The sequence below is a fragment of the Protopterus annectens genome, chromosome 1.part2 (genome assembly GCF_019279795.1).
Source record: "Protopterus annectens isolate FY-2018-M chromosome 1.part2, PAN1.0, whole genome shotgun sequence".
In the NCBI taxonomy this organism is placed as follows: domain Eukaryota; kingdom Metazoa; phylum Chordata; order Ceratodontiformes; family Protopteridae; genus Protopterus; species Protopterus annectens.
The window spans coordinates 9,915,989-9,933,600 of NC_056727.1; positions in this window are offsets into that span (position 1 = coordinate 9,915,989).

Below are 17,612 nucleotides of genomic sequence, written 5' to 3' on the forward strand. Positions count from 1 at the left end.
GTGCAGGAGGAAATTAGGAAATAACTGCAGCTATCCACTTCTTCAACAGTATAATATGAACATGGATAAGAATTTGATGACTTTGGACTGTCACCACAACGCAGATGTGTTGACAAGACACGTGAGAAGTGGAGAGCTATGTATGGGACAACATTTTTATATGGAACAGGTGCCCAGTTTTTTTATTGTATTTTTAAAAGAGAGGAATGTTGTGGAAAAGATGTAAAAATGTTCAAGGTCAGTTAAGTAGATTAGGTGAGGAAGCAGGTGCAGATAAACAGGACAAGCAAGACAGAGGCAGGGTTTATGAGGTACACAAAAGTTTGTGGGACACCATGATTAGGGATAGGGAGAGGACATCAGATGTCCATGCCCATCAAGCATGGGGACAGTGAGAATGTAGTCCCCACCCTCAGAACTGGCATCACTGTCCCCTTCCTCAGTTTCTTGTTGGATTACTTGAGGTTTGGGTTTTCTCTACATTACCACAAGCAACTTCTCCATACAGCTGAGGCCTGCACTCATGCTACATTCTAAGACCTCACACACCATGTCTGCAGTTTCTGGCAGATGATGAAATCCCCACCTCTACCAATACTCCCAGACGGTACCAGTGCACCAGCTGCCGAGGTAATGCTACCTGACCACAGCTCAGGTAGTCCAGAGGCTGCAGAGACAATACTCCCAGGTTGCGTCCAGATGTGCTGGATGTTGATGCAGCAGCCATTGGAGGGGTGGGAGGCTGAACCACAGTGGTTGACCTACCTCCCTGTGTTGGAAGTCATTTTGTTGGTTGTCAAAAACTTATGACATCAGAATGGTGTGATCACGCACATATAAAAATACAAAAGAGATATAAGGGGTGGGGCAAAATAAAAAATAAAAAAGATAATTAGAACCATTATATGCCACATAGAATAATTTACTACAATAAAAGTATATTTTTACTTTTACGTTAACTATATATTTTTTAAAAATCGAAAATAGGACTAAGAATTGCTCCATATAATTCTTGCAATATGCATATATTATATATATGCTTTTAAAAATAATACAAATTAAGTTAACAACATGGCATTTATGCTAATTTTGTTGAAATTAATGTTAAATAATTGTTTTTAGTATACATTTGATACTTGTGGGATTTGAACTCATAACTTCTGAATACAGTATTACACTTGACTCATACAATTAACCTAAGATACACAATAAAGCATGTGTGTTTGCTTTTACAGTTAAGATAAGCATGCTAAATTTGCTAGTAATGTATGGCAGACCAAAAATTTTAATAAAAATAATGTTAATTTTTGCTGCATACCATTCTAAATGTTCAGCACAGGCCTCCATGTTCACTGAAATCTCCTGAGCAGCTGGAAAATAAATAAGGAGAGAAAAATAGAGAAATATGTTGTCTGTCTCCAGCTTTCTGTATCAGTTAAAGTATCTTTATCTATATTCTAACACAACTGTGGGAAGCTAGCAGTCCTATACTCATCCACTCACTGGTTGAGGTGTTCCTGCTTGCACCTTTTCAAGTTATTGTAATAATGCCTGCATTGTTCCCCAGTGCGTGGAATGCCATTCACACTGGAGATAACATTGGCTAGACTGCTTCAAGCCTCTGATTTATATTGGGAGCTGGTATAGCCCCCCCCGCACAGATTTACAGCTGTGGCACTTTACAAGAAGTGCAATGAATATTTTGGACTCCTCTACATCCCATCTTTGAGCCCTGAATTGGGCACCTTCCTTCTTAGCTCCTGCCATGTCTGCACAGGCCATCCAAAACAGTTAAAGTGTTTTCCTGCCAATGCATTTTACAGCTAGTGTGCAAACCTGCACAACCATGCCAACTGTGTTTGTGTGATGGTACATGCAGAGCAACACTGCAAATAAAGAGGAAAGCAGTTTATGAAATTTGAAGTGTAATGTAATAGTTGGCATTAATTTATGGCTTGTCTGATATCATAACTGTTAAATGACTTCAAGTCAAGGCCAATGTCAGTGATCTCTGGTTGACTAAATTTGCAGATGATTGCAAATTAGGAGCTGTCACTGAATCTCACACTGACACAAATGTTCTCCAGGAGGGGCTGACACAGACAAACAACTAGTGTCAGAATCATTAACTAAAACTAAATGCTAAGAAATGCATAATAGTATCCTTTGGGAAGTCATCCATCCCTGGTAACTATATTGACAACACACCCCCTAGAGTTGACCCAGTAGTCAGGGACTTAGGGACACACACAGATTAATCTAGCCTTTGATCATCACGTGTCTATAGTGGTGAGGAAATCATTCTATGTTGCACAACTTATAAACAAAGGTATGGTGTCTAAGTCCAAGGAAGTCATTGTTCCACTGTATTTGGCATTCATCAGACCTATCATTAAGTGCAATGCCCCTTTTGGCATGTACCTAACCAGGCATATCCAACAGCTGGAAAATCCAGAGAGGTTCCTCACTAAAAGAATACAGGGCATAAGTAATATATCCTATGCAGACTGCCTCAAGACCCTATCCCTGTATTCTGTCTCCTACAAGCTTTTGAGGGGATAGCTATGCCTGGCATACAAGGCATTGCCAGACCCCACTCTGATGGACCTCCTGCATATCCACAAAACAAATGATACCAGAAATACCTGTTCTAAAGACTTAAACTTTGCCTGTGATATAAATAAGACCCACTGGAGAGAAAGGTATGTATCCCAGAGACTACCCCGTCTATGGGACAGGCTTCCCATCCATGTGAAGTAGGGTTCCTCCCTAATCCAATTCAAGTGCAACTTAGACAATTAGATGAAAAACTGGAAAGTTATCTCTAGTTTGACACCTATGTCTCTAATGCAAACAGGTAATCTGTAAATTGTTCATCTCCCAGGCCCAGGCTTACACTTATCAAGAGTATCAGAACTCGTCAGAGATTTGGGATGCATAGCTAGGCTTAAAAAGGCCTATGTGGTCGTTAGACTAGCAAACACCTATGAACCTATGAACTTGGCTTTTAAGACATGAATACATTTTATGACATGGTACATATTTTGTGGGGCTTTATACACTGATAAAACTAATTTATGCAATATTGGATTCAAACCAGAGAATGCATATTTTTCCAATAGATGATTTTTCCTCATTGTCACAGAAGAAATGTTTATCAGAAAGGCTCATTAATTATATAAACACATTAAAGAGTGAGCGGTGCTACTCTTCAGTTACCATTGTACGTGTGTTACATGAAAAGGTCATTGTTTATGCATTCTCATGTGTGATGCAGGAGTAATGTGTGTCTATATATTGGAAATGCATACTATTGCATTACTTCAGGAAATATTTTTGAGTTCATGGTCAGACCACATAATACATTCTGTTTTTCAGCTATACTTGTTGTGACACCTCTGCACTGGCCCAGTAATCAAGAAGCCTCAATCCTCACCACTAACACCCGTGAGGGATGTGCACATTGCTAGTATGACAAGTATACACACAGTAAAGTACAATTTCCCTTAAGAAGACACAGAGATCACAGTCAGTCAGGGGCTGGTTTCTCCCTCTCTCTCTAGATCCACAATAAGACACCCCACTGGCACAGCTATAGAGTTAAGATTTCAGCAGAGTGTTCAAGCCAAAACCTCCAGCACCCTCTCTGTCCAACCAGTGCTTCGTGTCCCTGCCCAAGTAGCTGACACACACATACACACACACACACACGCACACACACACACACACACACACACACACACACACACACACACACACACACACACACACACACACACACACACACACACACACAGTTTAAGATTTTATTTATATACAGATACACAGACACTCCTGGGGAAGGCTGGCACAGATTTACTAGCTATGCCCCCTTCTGCCTAGACTATAAAGTAGTAATCACTGTCACCAACCACCCTTTATCAGCTAATTTAAGGGTCTCCCAAAGGGTCACCAATTCTACTATTTAATTTTACTATTATCTAAATGGTAAGTGTGACCAACAGCAAGACTGTTCAGGAGTGGCCTATACAGTGTCACCAAATACATATGCAAGTACTCTAGGAGCTTAAATTTCTCTAAACAAACCAGCCACAATTAAACGGATTACTTGTAGTTAATAATAAATAATAAAAGCACAACACAATACTCAATAACTCAACACAGTGACAACAGAGTTCAGAATCACAGGAAATATTTTAAAACAACAATGCAGGGCAGTCTCACATAAATACAGAAAACATCTAAACTACTTTTTACTGTATTCCTATCTATATCTAAGAGATGCTATACCCTAAATTACTTACTTACAGAGTCAGGTAAATATAGATGAGAAGTGTTGATGAGAGGATGTTTCTCAGTCCAAAGATAAATACAAAATGCCCAGACTCTCTCTGAGAGATAGTTCTCAAATTATTAATACACATTACTGCTGAGAGAGCTGGATGGCATGACTATTTGACACCTCTGTCTTCAGTTCCCAGGCTAACAGAAACTTAAAACTTTAGTGCCGCTGTGTCAAAAATACTTATCTTTTAGAAGTTTGCCTGGAACTGGAAGTCGTACAGCACTTACACACTTTTACCTTTGGAACCTGTAATTATTTTTGTTTCAAGACAATAGAAAGCTGTAGGCATTCTGTCTTGTCTCCTAGCTGAGATAAACACTATCATAAACAATTCACTTATTTTCTTAGAGTTTGCAAGTTAACTCTGTTCTTTTCCAGTAGGGTACACTGTGGTTACACTCTTGAAGCTCAGCACATAGTATACAGTTTAACATAACATATAGTTTTCTTACTTTTGTAAGACAAGCATACAAACCATATTACTATTCACAAATAACATAGAATTATTTACAAAATGCAAGCTAGCTGGGCTAGAATCCTTCACAACCCCCCCCCCCATGAGAACTCAAGCTAGTTTTTCAAGTAACCCATGAGAAATTTTGCTTGAGAGGGTTGATCCTGTCTGGCAATACCTTACCCCATTCCCTGTCTTGAGAGCCCATCTGCATTGGCATTGCTACCCCCACTGTGATGCTGCACTGTATTATCATATGCTTGAAATCCTAGACTCCACCTTAGTAACTTGGCATTTTGCTGACTGGCTCAGTGTAATCATGTTAGGGGATTGTGTTCTGTAACTACAGTGAATTTTCTTCCATACAGATAGGGCTGAAATTCTGCAGTGCCCACACTATGGCTAGACATTCCTTTTCTACAGTGGCATAGCATTCCTCCATAAACCACTAGGTGCTCTTCTCCCCATGAAGAAATCTGGCTAAGTACATCCCCCACCCCATGGTTTGAAGCATCCACCTTCACAACAAATGCTTTGCTATAATAGTGACTGACTAACACAGGGGGTACTCTCAAAGCTCCTTTAAGCTCCTGGAATGCCTGCTCACATACTGGGGTCCACACTACCTTATCTGGCCTGTCTTTCCTTGTCAAGTCTGTGAGGGGAGCAGCTATGGTACTATAACTGGGGATGAACTTTCTGTAGTACCCTGCTGTCCCTAAAAAATGCTCTCACCTGCTTTTTGGCAACGGGTGCAGGCCATGATTGAATGGCTTCCACTTTGGCACGTACTGGCCTGATATTATCACTCCCCACTCTATGTCCTAGGTAGCAGACCTCTGCCATACCCACCTGACATTTGCTTGGCTTAATGGTCAACCCTGCCCTCTGTAGTCTGCCCAGCACCTCCCTGACATGCGGAAGGTGCTCCTGCCAGGAATGGCTGTAGATGGCAATATCATCTAGGTAAGCAAAAACAAAATCTCCTGCTCTTGCTAGGATATGATCTACCAGCCTCTGGAAAGTCGCTGGGAAATTTGTCATCCCAAAGGGCATCTTTGTGAACTCATACAAGCCAAAAGGAGTGACAAAGGCTGACTTCTCTCAAGCATTGGGAGTCAAGGGCACCTGCCAATAACCCATGGTAAGATCAATGGTGGTAAGATACTTAACCCCACACAGCTGCTCTAGGGCTTCATCTGTCCTAGGCTTGGGGTAAGCATCTGACTCTGTGTGACTATTTAATTTCTTGTAGTCCACACAGAACCTGATGCTACCATCCTTCTTTGGTATCAGCACCACTGTGGAAGCCCAGGGACTGCTGGACTCCTGAATTATCCCTAGTTGCAACATTTTCTGCATCTCCTCCTTCAGAGTCTGTTTCACTCTCACAGGCACCCTATAAGGGGCCTGTCTAATAGGCCTTTGGGTTCTTGTATCTACATGGTGCTGAACCAGGTGAGTACAACCTGGTTTCCCAGTGAACATGTCCCTCAAACTCCTGTAACACTGCTTGGATTTCTTAAACCTGGGGAGAGGATAGCTGCTGGGACATTGCTACTTGTTCCTTTGATGTGGCAGTCCGAGCCTCACTGAGGAGATCATTCACTAGATCTCCCTCAGACTCCTCCTGCAATCCACTGTAAATACTCAGCACAAGGGCCTCCCTATCATGTTAAGGTTTCATCATGTTAACATGGTATAATTTGTGCCCCTGCCTAGCAGTTCTACCATGTAGTTAACATCAGTGACCTTCCTTACCACCTTGTATGGTCCCTCCCACACTGCCTGCAGCTAGCTGTGTCTAACAGGAATGAGAATCATTACCTGCTGCCCTACAGCATACTCTCTAGTTCAAGCATTCCTGTCATACAAGACCTTTTTCTGATGTTGGGCTTCTGACAGGTTTTCCTGGACCAAGCCCATGAGTTTCCTGAGCCTTGCCCTGAGGTTTTAGGACATATGCCACAACAAACTCCTGGTGAAATTCACACTCACTCTCCCACTCATCTCAAATTAAATCTAGAGGTCCCCTCACCCTATGCCCATACAACTCAAAGGGCGAAAAACCTGTGGATTCCTGGGGAACCTCTCTGTAAGCAAACAACAGATGGGGCAAATATTTGTCCAACTCCCACTTACAATTGTCTATTGGTCTTCAGTGTAGAGTTTAACCTTTCAACAAGACCATTAGTCTGGAGATGGTAGGGGGTCATCTTTAGTTGCTTCACCCTACAGTACTTCCACAGACAAGCCAGCATGTCTGACATGAAATTAGCACCTCTGTCAGTCAGTATTTATTTTGGGAAACCTATCCTGCTAAAAATCTCTAACAAAGCATTTGCCAAATTTTCTGCCTCAATGGAGGACAGAGCCACTGCCTCAGGATATCTGGTAGCATAATCTACTACCACTAGGATATATTTTTCCCTCTGGAACTTGGGGTACTCAGAGGCCACACAAAATCCTTACCTACCCTCTGAAATGGCTCCTCAATCACAGGCAAAGGAGCTTTCACCTTGTCTCCTGCCTTGCCTACCTTTTGGCACTTCTCACAATTCTTGCAGTACCCTGCTACATCTCTGGAAATTTCAGGCTAATAAAAGATCTGCATAATATGTCTATTTCTATGTGTTATGCCCATATGACCTGCAAAGGGAATATCATGGGCTATTGCTAGAAGTGCCAGATGGTAGGCTCTGAGCAATACCAACTGCTGTATTCACTCACCCTCTAGCCCTCCCACAGAGGTCCACACTCTACTCTCTGTACAGTAACCCTTTGTCCCAGTATACAGATTCCTCTTTCCCTTGAGAATCAGGTGCTTTACTAGCTACCTCTCTTAGGCCTTGCAATGTAGGGTCTGAGAGCTGACTAAGCCTGTCTCAACTCTCTCTTTGTAACCCTTCCCAGTTCCCCTTCCACAGGAAGTCTAGTGTCCTCTGACACCGGTACCTCACTGTCAGCCTGGGTACTAGTACTCATCTCTGCCCTTGCAGTCACTCTGTCCAAAGGAACACCAGTACCCATAAGCAGTTGTGGCTCACCTTCAGTCTCACTGCTACTGGCTAGCTCGCTCCCTGAAGTAACCACCTTATCAGTCCTGGCTGCAAGTGTGCAGTCTGTCTGTGCCTCCCCCAGGGTACCAGACCCAAATGCTTGTCTGCAAGCCTGACTGCGTGTAACTGCATGAAAACACAGTACTGCATTATCAAAATCATTTCCTATCAGGACATCTGCAGGGATATCCTCAAACACACCTACTTGCTTGCTTCCTTTTCTACCCTTCCAGTCAAAGTGAACCCTAGCAAAAGGTATTTGGAAAGGGGGTCAATCCTAAAGCTCTGACTGGAGTAGACTGCCCAAGCAAATAATGCTCCTCTGTAACCATTGCAGGCTTTACAATGGTTAGGTCAGAAGCTGTGTCTCTCTTAGCCATGGCCTCTTTCCCATTCACTAAGATAGGATTTAACCTCCTATGGTAGTTTGGTACCCTTGTTGTCTTAAGACAACCTACTGTTGGCATTTTGTCATTCCCACTTACTGGCTCTCCCACCTTTTGTTCCCCACCTTGTCTCCATGGACATCTATATGCTACATGGCCCCATTGGTTGCATTTAGAACATTTAACCCTTGGTCCTGGATGTGTACCTGGTCTAGTGGCTTCCCATGTTACTGGTGAATTCTGTTGGGGCAGTCTGGGCTGCTCACCATGGGCTCCCTTAGACCCATGAGCAGCATAGGGTGTCCCTTTCCTGTGCAGGGATACCCTGCTTGCTAGGTATAGGTCTCCCTTCTTCCCCAACTCATCTACAGTAAGGCATTGTCTATCAGCTAACCAGATTCTCATTTCCTCAAGCAAAGTGCTAAGGTCTGCCAGCCCTTCAAAAGTAGTGACCTGACATCCACTCACCCACCTATAAAAATAACTGCTTAGTTCAGGAACATATTCACACACACACACTTTCATCTGCCTTGCGTCTATGTTCATGAAATGATCTCCTATAAGCTTCAGGTGTTAACTGAAGAAATTCTAGCAAACAATTCTTTACAGCATTATAATTTATACAGCCTGTATCAGATAGTTTGGACATTACAATTATAGCTTTACCATAGAGTAAGGGCTCAGGAACTGTACTCAGAGACCTTGGTCAACATCATACTGTTTACATACCCTCTCAAACATAAGAATTATCCCCCACTCTAAATTGTGGAAGAAATGTATTGCCCTTTGTTTCTTCTGGGGTTTGGTTACTCCCTTCCCTATTACCTCCATGACTCTAGCAAAAAGTCAGCATCTCCTTTTCATGTTGCCTCTGCCTCTCCTTCTCCTCAGCATCAGGCATCATAGTTTCTCATTTTCCTCAGTCTCTAGATGCTTCAGTCTCTCTGCTGCTTCTATTTCCAAATGCTTGGCCTGCAACTCAAATCTCTTTAACTCCAGACAGATTTTAAAGTCCTCTGTGGAAAGGTTGAGCTGTCCATTTTCTGAGAATTGTACATCTCCATGGCGAGTCTGATTGTCCTCCTGGTTGCTATTCTCAGATGCAGCTGTGGCTAAAACTGTAATCATGTCTGCTTTAGTCAGGTTGGCATGTACCAGTCCTTTAGCCTGACACATCTCAGACAACTGGCTCCTTGTCAGCTTGCCATACTCCTCTGCTGACATGCTTGTCTGCTCTCCCTGACTAACTAAGTTAACAAAATAAATACAACAATTGTGAGATGAACTCTCAATGTTTGCTGCATGGCTGATTTAGAGTAAAAAACACCTTCAGTGATCACTGTATACAAGCTACAAGAATTCGATATCCAAACCACTACAAGCCAATTAATATGGAATGTAGCTAACTCACCACTATCAACTAATTAATATGTGATGTGGGTATCCCACCACTGTCAAATAATTAATATGTGACAACTCTTCACTGGCCCAGTAATCAAGGAGCCTCAATCCTCACCACTAACACCAAAGACAGACATGCACATTGGGAGGATGACAAGTATACACACAGTAAAGTACAATTTCCCTTAAGAGTACACAGAGATCACAGCCAGTCTGGGGCTGGTTTCTCCCTCTCTTTCCAGATCCCCAATAAGACTCCCCACTGGCACAGCTATAGGGTTAAGATCTCAGCTGAGTGGTCAAGCCAAAACCTCCAGCACCCTCTCTGTGCAACCAGTGCTTCATGTCCCTGCCCAAGTAACTGACACGCACACACTTTAAGATTTGATTTATATGCAAAGACACAGACAATCCTGGTGAAGGCTGGCACAGGTTTACTAGCTTTGCCCCCTTCTGCACAGATTATAAGGAAGTGATCATTGCTATCAACCACTGTTTATCAGCTACTTTAAGGCCCTTCCCAAAGGGTGACCAATTCTACTGTGTAATGTTACTATTATCCAAATGGTAAGTGTGGCCAACAGCAAGGCTATTTAGGTGTGGCCTATACAGTGTCACCAAATACATATGCAAGTACTCTAGGAGCTTAAATATCTCTAAACAAACCATCCAAAATTAAAAGGATAAATATATTTAATAATAAATAATAAAAGCACAAGACAATACTCAATAACTCAACACAGTGACAACAGAGTTCAGAATCACAGGAAATACTTTAAAACAACATTGCAGGTCAGTCTCATATAAATACAGAAAACATCTAAACTACTCTTTACTGTATTCCTATCTATATCTAAGAGATATTATGCCCTAAATGCCTTACTTACAGAGCCAGGCAAACATAGATGAAAAGTGCTGATGAGAGGATGTTTCTAGGTCCAAAGATAAATAAAAAATGCCCAGATTCTCTAAAAGATAGTTCTTAAATTAATAATACACATTACTGATAGGTTAGCTGGATGACATCACTATTTGACACCCCTGCCTTCAGCTCCCAGGCTAACAGAATCTTAAAATTTAGCACCTCTGTGTCAAAAATACTTATCTTTTAGAAGTTTGCCTCGAACTGGAAGTCGTAAAGCAGTTACTCACTTTTACCTTTGAGACCTGTAATTATTTCTGTTTCCAGACAATAGAAACAATTTCTAGCTGCAGACATTCTGTCTCCTAATTGAGATAAAAACTATTATAAACAATTCTCTTATTTTCTTAGAGTTTGCAAGTTAACTCTGTTCTTTTCCAGTAGGGTACACTGTTGTTACATTCTTGAAGCTCAGCACATAACATACAGTTTAACATATATAGTTTTCTTACATTTGTAAGACAAGCATATAAACCATATCACTATTCACAAATAACATAGCATTATTTACAAAATTGCAGCTAGCTGGGCTGGTAGAATTCACATTTGTGTTATGTGAGTTGCATACATGACTATCCATAAAGTATCAAGTCCATCCCAGGGCAGAAAATAAACTTTTAATTACAGAAGCATAATTGTCAGAATATCCCCACTCACACATATAACTCATATGATATCAACTGCTATATATAGTTATTTGTATATATAATTATTTTTATATTTTAATTTTTACATAAAATTAAGTGGAACAGCATCACTAAAATTTGAAGTATGACGGATTAGAATTCTGACTCACCTGTATTGTAACCATGAAGTTATACCTGTTGCCCCAGGGAAAGCTAAGCAGCAGTTGTAATTTTTACACACATTACTGTCTAGAGTGCTGACAGCCATGCAATGTCACTTATCGTGTTTGTGCAAAGGAAGGCAAAACAAGTAGCAATATATATTTTTTGTCTGCAGCAGTAAGCCATGTTTGTGCACAGGTGAGCAATGTGCAAATGAGACAGGCAAAGACCAAAATATTTTATTATTGCAAAAACTGGATATTAACTTTTATCATAAAAAAATGTGATACTTTAGCCATTGTCTGCCTATCCTATGAGCTATGTGCCTCAACATGTTTACAAGGTGTGCTGCACACATTTGAGTCATAGATCTAATTTATGACATTCTTATCATTCAAGTTGCTGACCACCACACAATGGCGCTAGGTGGAATTGTACTTCTTAAGACAACTTTCATGAAATGAAAAATATTTATAGGTTTCACTGTGTGTGCTCTAAGCCATGTGCCACACAAATATAATATTAATAAAGTAAAAAACAATTTAACACACATTAGAGATTTTTACACACCTTGGGAGCTGAATTATAATACTATTGAAACTACAAAACACAGTGGGAGTGTTTTATCTCTCTTTGCCACAGAAGCATCTTTGCAGCAGGAAAGCAAATCATATCCATACAAGCAGTTCTCATTTCCTCTACAGTATTAACAAGACAATACAATCGTACACTCACATTTGTTTGTACATGTGAGGCTTACATATTTAGTGTAATCTTTGATCACATGACCATTTATGAATATGTTTGCATCAAATGTAGCTCTGTATTCTCTTTGTATTGTGTTCATTCTTCTGATATATGTGCTGTACTCTCAGACATGCAGTGTACAGTGCATTTTGTACCCTTCTCCTGTAATTGTATAATAAAAGGTACCTGACAGTGTAAAACAGTGCATTTTGTATCCTTCTCCTGTAATTCTATAATAAAAAGTATTTGATAATGTAAAATATTTATCAGCACAGGCTGGAGAGTTTGTCTATGATAAGAGCAACATAATAAATGTGTGCTGTTTAGTTCCATTTAAAAGCTTGCGAAAGTTACTTCTACACTTTGCAAGGGTATCCTGGAATACACACCCACTGCAGGTACAGAAGTCTGAATTGCTGCTGTGTGTTCCTTCTCCCACTCACTAATCATTCACAGTTGCAAGCCATCAGCAACTAACAGTGTTGTAGAGCCTACACTATGTTTACAGCTGATACACTAAGTCAAAAGTTTGGTATTCAGCAATACTTTTTTTAACAAAAGGTTTTTATTATTTTTTCAACAAATAAATAATACATAATGAACAGAGGTACTGGAAGTTGTTGCAGGCTGAGAGGGGGCCAAGGATAAGAGGGGCACTTAGTGATCTAAAAAGGGCATTTTTTTTTTAAACTATTTAGTACCACAATGTAGGTTCACTTGGAAGACATGTTTTAAGCTTAGCCAATTTCCCTTTTGGTGCTTGAATTAACATTTCCTGACTGGTCTTACCTATCCCATACCTGATAATTGTATATTAGCCCTAGTGAGAATAACTGTGATCATACCATAGATAATTTGAGGGGACAGGATGCAGCATTTAGGAACTGCTTTTATCCATTAGTGGCATGAGGTGCAATCCTCGAGTACAGTGTTTATTACTCATCCTTAGATCCAAGTTCCATTTGAATATGGACAGGGATGAGCTTTGTTTTACTTGTTTTGCTTGAATGGATAGCCTGTTTTGGAACAGTGGTCGCCTCTTTGATATATATCCATTTCTACACAACATTCAGTTTAGATACCCGGACTGAGTATTTCTGATGCCATTTGACTTGCTGATGTTCAGTAGGTCCATCAGTATTAGGTCGGAGGATGCCGTGTATGCCAGACAGGTCACCTCTAAGCACTTTGTAGGATACTGAGTATAGTGATAAATCTTTGAGGTGGTCCATGCAAGACCTATTGTTTAGGATTTGTATCCTTTTAGTAAGGTATCTATGTGGGTATTCCAGTTGTTGCATGGGTCTGGACAGATACATGCTAAAGTGGGCATTATACAAAATGATTGACCTAATGAGGGCTTTGTAAAGGTGGACAATAACATCTCTAGATCTAGTCACAATCAATTTATTTATAAGCTGTGCAATATAGAAAGGCTCTCTTAGAACAGAGCAAAATATCAGAGCTGGATCATGGTTAAATGGGACCCTAGGCATGGTAATCGATTGGGCCTCCTCCCGAGCAGCCCCTCCTGCAGCATACCCCTACTGCTCCAGCAGCAGCCCCCTCCACAGCCACTCCAGTGTTCCATTACTTAGCTATTTCTCCTTAGTTACCATAAACACTGTTCAAACCTGTCAGCGTGCATACTGTTTTCTTATTTACTTCTACAATGATTACAGAAATTGAAATAAAATAGCACAAGCTTTTCTCCTTGGGTCTCTGCTGAAAAAGGACAGCTTGCCCAGCCAGACTAACCTGGTTAACAAATGTCAAATAAATAAATAAATATGCACTGAGCCATTTGCTAAATAAAGAATACAGTCTCACAATGAAAACAGACTTAGCATGAGCAGTAAACTTCTTTGCCCTTGAAACTCACATTCATTGAAATGGCATGAAAATCCACATTCATTTTGCATCTGGCCAGTGGAGGACTAAGCTTACCTGTGGGCTGTTTTCCGACCATAGGCTTCTTACACATTTTAGGGCCATGCATACATGTATGCGTTCCTTGATTCACCTTCCTGATTGTATTAAATTATATTCCTCGTATAATACAGCACCACTCGTTAGAACGTCTTTTACATTTGTATTTTTGAACAGTCTTCTAGTAAGCAATGAAACAAAATGTATGAACCAGTAATAACAAAACTATCCATTTCAGAAAATTTCAGCCATAAAAGGCCACTCAAACTTTTGTCATTACAATCCACCAATATCAGTAAATCTGCAAAATCTCTGCAGAAGTATAACTGTTCTAAATAATTCCACATTAAGGAGATCTGTAACTATTGAAGAAGTTGCTGCTAGTAAAGAACTTCATATTTCATTGTTTCATCTACAAACAAAGTGCCTGTTGCCCTCGAAAATAAATTGCCTATGTTACATTAAAAAAATTGATAAGCTAGTAATATTGCAGTAGGGAATGGGTGGCAAACAGATAACAGGTTCATAGTTACTAGGTAACTCCTCCAAAGGAAGACATTCACAGGACTGCAGCCTCCACTCTCTTTAAAGTACAACACGGTAAACTAGCAGTGATCCATCTGCATACTGTGGGTGTAGACCCCACAGCCTTTGGCATTGGCAGCAAGTATGCTACCCTTTGTGCTACTAACAATAAAAACAGACTGGGCATAAACAGCAATAAACTTCTCTTCCCCTGAAGCTCTCATCTCCTTTTACAATCCATTTGACACTCAACTAATCTCTCAACTTCACAGCACAAGAAATCTGGGGAAAAAAATTATATTGGGGAGGCAAAGTCCCAAAACTAGGGACACATTTTAAACATTGCTTCTATAATATTAAAAAGTTGCTAAAGTGTTTTGTGTTACCACGTTTCCTGAAATATAGGAAGACTGAAACTTAAAGGGCTATCATTATTTACTGAATTCAGTTCTCACTGATTTGCCAGAAAACCACAAATTTTAAGCCTAATAGACCAAAAGTATGAGGCAAATATTTCTCCTTGAATAACAAGTAGTGGTGTGGGTAGAGAATTCAGGCTCTTGTTTCTTGCACCTAAGGTACAGGGTTTGAGCCTGAATAACACTTACCACCAGGTATACCCAGCTGGAGCATTTTATACACACACGCACACCAATGTGATGATATTCAGCAAGCAAAGATCACTCGGGCAACACACACACATCACAGAGAACCAGTAAAACTCCTCTCCTTAAAACAACAACAAATGTGATGATTTTAGCAATATATATGAAAGCAAAGAACACTCAGGCAAAAACAACAAAACTCTCCTCTGGCAGATCAGCAAAAACACTATAACTCTCCTTAAAACCTGAAATACTTGCTCAGTGAAAGACTATAGTTTAAATTCCAGGTGCTGTTAAATCCACATTGGTGTGTGATGCACGCATGGGTCTGTGGTCCTAGGTAATTGCCATGGTTTGCGACCCACGCATAGATTCAGTAATTGCATGGTCTCGCAGCTGTAAAGGTGTGTGGGGGGGGGTGCTCCCTCCCCCTTGCTCTATGGCCCCCTCGTTCTATGGTTCTGCCACCCTTGATAATGAAATACAATGGTATTCAGCAGCTCTAATGACTTCACACTTCATTTACATCTCCACCATGCTCAGAGGCCTGAATCTACTCTTTAAAAAGGTAACTGCATAGCTAGGGAACCTGAAGAAGAGGAGACTTGTGTATTTGGACAAAACAGAATATTGTTATTCCATTGAAGGCGATTTATCTGCAGAGAAGGCTACTAATTTTGCAAAGGTATGCTTGTATTATTCAAATGCATTATAGATTTTTGTAACATGTTACAAAGCATTCCATATATCCAGGAGAAAATGGAACTTTTATCTGTATGCACTTCTTATACTTCACTGTTGGCAGAGGCAGTTTTGGCAAGCATTTACATTTCTCAGATAGACAGGTTATCAACTTTCATCACAAATGTTATTGTTAAAATGGGATTTTACAATCTTCTATGTTATTGCATACAAATGGTAATGTACATGTCACTGACACAGGTGTTATGCTTCTGAGATGGCCTGGGGACACTTCCAGGGGAGTAATGGTCATAGTGAGAGATGACTGGCAATCATAAATTGATTGTTCTTATGTCAATGTGTACACAGTCCAATAATTGTGTGGAAAGCATATATGCCAATTTAATGCTGTGGTATTCCTTGGTTTGTACAAATCTTCATTTGGTTGTTGTTTTGGGGGTGAAGAAGCCTCCTACCATTTGTATGCTGCAAGAACAAACATTCTGTTTCAAGTGCTTTTCTGATGAAAATGTGCAGGCATTCTGATATTTCAGTGAAAAACATAATGCAAATAACTTAAGTGGTATTCCTTGATATGGACAAACCTTGGTTTTTGTGTGATGGAGAGATGGGACAACCACATAACCTTCAGTTTTAATAACTGAAAAGTCTATTTCCAGTGCTTAATGTTGGCAAATGTGTACCTAAGCAAGACTTTTACTTAGGTGATTATTTATGTATTGTATCTTTCTGTTTTATGTCACATAGGGTTATGGCACCCATGGTTACAAATCCATATAAACTCCCTTTCAGTGACTCCGAGAATGAAGTCATAATACAGGTGTTCAGGTATTTCTGCTTGAGAGACGACATGAGGATATGGCTGCCAGAATGCAGAACTGGAACCAGGTAGTGAATGATGTCAATGCAGTAGAGGGTCATGCCATGAATTATGTTCACATGCATCATTGGGCCACTGATATGATTTCACCAGCCTGGACAAGAATGGCTGGTTATAGGGTGTGGTCTTGCTGCCGAGCCACCACTGACACCAAATGAAGAGTGCCTGTGCACTGTCAGAGTTCGAGACAGCCCAGTGTAAACTGCACACCAGCATGTGATTGATGTGTCTGTGAGGACAGCTTTGCCCTAGGAGCAGCTTCCAGTTAATCTTACATATGGCAAGTTTCAGATTTGCTTGTGTGGTAGAATATATAATTTCAGTAAGACTTGCTAGGAATTGTTTTTCTGTACCTTTTATTAATTTAATACACAAAGTAGTTGTTCATTACACATGGGCTGTGGGTGGATGCGTCAGCCAAGTTTAAGTCACAACTATTTCTTAAAGGACATATAGACAATTGTGTATTCCCTGTTCCCTGCATTATTCCAATTGTGATGGTTAATTGCCATCTTTCTCATCCTCTCTACAAAGTGTAGAGTCCTCTGCACATGGTAAGCAAATGTTATTTTTGCTTCTTGATGACCATTTTTCAGATAACATATACATTTATCTGTATGTGTAAGGTGAGTGTAATGAGTGTCTGTATTGCTGTACCATCTGTGATAGTGGGGCAAGTGTTTTATTTTTATTTTTTATTTAACATTTGTTTATCGGGAAAGTCCAACTTGGAACAAGGCCAATTTTCAGTGGAGACCTGGGGAGAAATGCTTCAGATGTATGTCTTTGAAACATTTTGTTATCATATAAATTGTTTTGATATTTAATGTGGTATTAATTACTCCATTTTTGTTGCTTATTATCACAGG